Here is a 4,476-nt window from a genome sequence, read left to right as displayed (position 1 = left end):
GTAACTAGTTTAACTCTAGTGCTTAAGGAATTGATGGGGGGGGGGGGGGGTTGAAATAACGAGAATAAAGATTAAATAAAATAGAATTTAAATACAAAGCAAAGAAAATAATATATTGAAAGCACTTATAATAGAAAACCTTGGTTAGTAAAGATCTACCGCCGAAATTTAACACTAATCATTGATTCAAAAAGTAATTAATATGCAGTTGAATATTTGTCGTGAAATTATTTCATTTCCGTTTTCCCTTAGTTGTAGGTAACTAAAGCACACGCGGTTTAATTACCCCTAACTACTAAATAATCTAAGACAAGCGCTATAGATTTAATTTAATAGCATCAATATGAATGAGGAAAACCGACAAACTAAATAACACAAGCACAAGCGGTTGCATTTAATTTAAGAAAATATTCTACCCGAGACCAATTATCAGTTATCACTAAACCGTCAATAATTAACCCCAGTTGCTACTGAATATTAGAATAATTTGTAGCACTAACATTAACTAATATAGCAAATAATTATATCAAATAAATAAATAACTAGTAGGCCTCCTATCAATTAAATGATACAACTATTTAAATAATTTAGAAGAATATTTAATACTCAAATACATAAAAAAACATATATAGTAAAAATAAATAAATAATCTTACGACATAATCAATTCTGGAGCTTCAATTCACTCAACCAAACTAAAGAAATTAGCTACGAATAAACATTGATAACAACTTTAAAGAATAATAAGAAGAATGAACGAATCAACAAAATAAATCTTCTACTATTTATACACTCCTCGAAATAGACTAAAGCTATTTTACGCCATAACTAGAAGAGCTCAAAATGCTTGAATCAAGCCCGAGCTCGCGTGCGCCGGCACCTGTGGGCACGAATGTCGTCCGGAAATTGGCTGGCCGTGCGGGCTAAGTTATGCCAAACTTCGGTATCATTTTCCATCTGTTATGTTGTGGTGCACCGAGAGCAAAACTCTCGTGCAACGGTGAATACGAGAGGTGTACTTTCGTGTTGTATCACAACACGAGAGTGGGTACTCTCGTGCACCACAGCACGAGAGTGTATACTCTCGTGCACCCCAACGGTCAGAAACCAGAAAGTGCAGAAGATTAAACTCACCTGTTACGGAATTAATACTGTTTTAATTCCAATTTTAAACTCTGAGTTTAATCCTACTTAGTGGTGACCGTTACAGGTGTTACACAATTGGTTTTAACACCAATTTAATGCCCATGTTGAATGCTATCACTCCAACATCCCTATATAAAGAGAGGTAGAGCAGTAGCATTTTACACAGGAATTCCAGTAGCTTTTAATCTCAAAACTCTGCTTCTTGTTTAAGTGCTTGCTTTGTTCGAAGAGCTCTTTGTTTAAGTGCTTAAATAAAGAGTTGTAACACGTTTTATCTTGGGAAACCTAGGCTACAACGCTCATAGCACTTGTGGGAGGTAGCAAATAAGGTTTTAAGGAAAAGAACCTTGTGTTCGAACTCGTGTTAAACCCTATACCCAAACACTCAACCTTTTCCTTCCCAGTTTCTGTTTTCCCATATAATATTATTTATTTCCGTAGGATTATTATTATTTTGGGATTTTTCACCTTTTTACCCAACAAGGATCGATCTCACAAGGTGTAACTAGTTTAACTCTAGTGCTTAAGGAATTGATGGGGGGGGGGGGGGGGGGGGTTGAAATAACGAGAATAAAGATTAAATAAAATAGAATTTAAATACAAAGCAAAGAAAATAATATATTGAAAGCACTTATAATAGAAAACCTTGGTTAGTAAAGATCTACCGCCGAAATTTAACACTAATCATTGATTCAAAAAGTAATTAATATGCAGTTGAATATTTGTCGTGAAATTATTTCATTTCCGTTTTCCCTTAGTTGTAGGTAACTAAAGCACACGCGGTTTAATTACCCCTAACTACTAAATAATCTAAGACAAGCGCTATAGATTTAATTTAATAGCATCAATATGAATGAGGAAAACCGACAAACTAAATAACACAAGCACAAGCGGTTGCATTTAATTTAAGAAAATATTCTACCCGAGACCAATTATCAGTTATCACTAAACCGTCAATAATTAACCCCAGTTGCTACTGAATATTAGAATAATTTGTAGCACTAACATTAACTAATATAGCAAATAATTATATCAAATAAATAAATAACTAGTAGGCCTCCTATCAATTAAATGATACAACTATTTAAATAATTTAGAAGAATATTTAATACTCAAATACATAAAAAAACATATATAGTAAAAATAAATAAATAATCTTACGACATAATCAATTCTGGAGCTTCAATTCACTCAACCAAACTAAAGAAATTAGCTACGAATAAACATTGATAACAACTTTAAAGAATAATAAGAAGAATGAACGAATCAACAAAATAAATCTTCTACTATTTATACACTCCTCGAAATAGACTAAAGCTATTTTACGCCATAAATTTTCCTTCTGTGAATCCTCCGTGAATGCCGCTTGAGCCGTACATCGAAATCTGAGCAGAAACTTTGACAAATTCTTTTCTTTTCTGCTGTGTTGCGCCAAATACTTAGCAAGGAAGAAAAACAATAAAAAAAAAAATACAATGTTTATTTGTTGCTTTTATGCTAAGAATGCAATGAACCAAAGTACTTATAAATATAATATAAATATAAACTAATCTTAATTAGCTTTATTAACCAAATGAGTGCAAAATAAATAATAAATCATTTTATTAAGTAAATAAATGTTAAATTAAGTTAAATCATATGAAATAATAATTATAACACACATAAATAACATATACAAATAATACTTATCAAGAGGGTATTAATGTTAAGTATTTTGCAGGGCTTTGGACTTGGTGATTTAATGTTACTTTTTGTTTCACCTTGGTCTGTATGTTGTGATTCACAAATATCTTTGGTTTAATTTTCAATTTGTGTGGTGCTTATTTTGGATGTGGGTTGCAATGCAACTACTGTAGTTTAATTTACAAATATCATTGGTTTAATTTTCCAGTTGTGGCTTATTTTTGGATGTGGATTCCAATGTAGCTACAGTACGTAGTTCACCTCGCACACGAATGCACATGTAGGCCTATGCTCACGATTAGTAATTAGAAATGCAGATATTTTTTTAATCACCCATGCTCAACAACTCATACAACACAGTAGCAATGAGAACGCACCCTTTATATACTAAAAAATGCACAGACATTGGTCATAGTTATGCACATTTGGTGAAACCGTAAGAAAACGCAATAGTAAATTTAATTTTCCTATGTTCCACACTGTCTTTTATGAATGCTACTGACTCTATTACAATGTAGTATCTGTTCATAGCTACTTTCTCAACCTACTGGAGCACAAAGATCCACACTGTGTAAGATCTAAAATGCAAACACATCAATCAAACCATGGACACAAGTTTGAAATTAACATTTTACATATTCTAAAATGATCACACTGTTTGAAGTTAACATTTTCCAATTTCCCAATAAACTGCACACTTTGTAAGAGCAAAACATCACCCTGTATAACTGGTAAAATGCACACTAATAAGACCTAAAAAGCACACCCAGCAATACAAAGCTACACACAAGTTTACAATTGGCATTTTCTAGATTCTAAAATTATCACACGTTTGAAATTAACATTTTCCAACTGCCCAAAATGCACATTGTAAATTTTACATTGTCAATGTGCAAAACAGCACATGGAATAACTCGTAATATGCTCCAGATCTCTTCATTGGTTGTTCCACCAAATGGTTAGCAAGGGCACGTGTTTGGAAGGTGGGGGATCTATCTAAATCCACATTTTGTTAGACTAGCAATGCAAATAATCTAGCTCAGTTGCAAACAATCAAACTCGATAAATGCACACTATTTGTGTGGAAAACTGCCACAAATAATCTACGCTCCTAAAATGCACAATTTCAATATGGAAAAATGCATAACTGTAAATTGCACAATGTGTAAGAGTAATAAAGCACACTGCATTACTGTTGGAATGCACACTATCTAAGATCTGAAAAGCACACACAACAATACAATCCATACACACAAGTTTGAAATTAACATACAAAAAAATGTAAGAAATATACCTATTTTTTTAACACTTTAACCACCTTTTTCTTTCATCGCATACTCAGTATATATTAAGTGTTCTCCCCTTATTTCTGCATTCATTGTCTCTGCGCTATCGCACAAACTCTCAATTATCCGCCAACACAGACCCAATTATGTATATAAGAATTACATATATACACGCCTGATCCAACTTCTAACTTAACCTCTAAACACAGTGAAAAAGAAGGGTTCTGAAAGCATACTTTTTATTTTTTCCTGAATGAATACAGAATGTTACTCCATGTGCTGTGGGTCACCCTAACGATTGCAACTTTATCATTTCTTGGGACCTCAACTAAACTTGCTTATACACACACAGAGTAAAGGTG

General features: G+C 32.8%; 1 long non-coding RNA gene across 1 annotated transcript in view; it reads left to right on the top strand.

Moving 5' to 3' along the window:
- The window catches only part of LOC109173414, a 4,382-nt gene extending 1,414 nt beyond the window's left edge, over window positions 1–2,968 (top strand). The window contains exon 2 of the long non-coding RNA XR_002052897.1: window positions 2,841–2,968. This is a non-coding gene — a long non-coding RNA (uncharacterized LOC109173414). The remainder of the gene's footprint in view (window positions 1–2,840) is intronic.
- The last annotated feature ends 1,508 nt before the right edge of the window (window positions 2,969–4,476 follow it).

This window comes from Ipomoea nil, unplaced genomic scaffold (assembly GCF_001879475.1).
Source record: "Ipomoea nil cultivar Tokyo-kokei standard unplaced genomic scaffold, Asagao_1.1 scaffold0480, whole genome shotgun sequence".
In the NCBI taxonomy this organism is placed as follows: domain Eukaryota; kingdom Viridiplantae; phylum Streptophyta; class Magnoliopsida; order Solanales; family Convolvulaceae; genus Ipomoea; species Ipomoea nil.
This window is presented reverse-complemented; position numbering and strand designations above follow the sequence as displayed.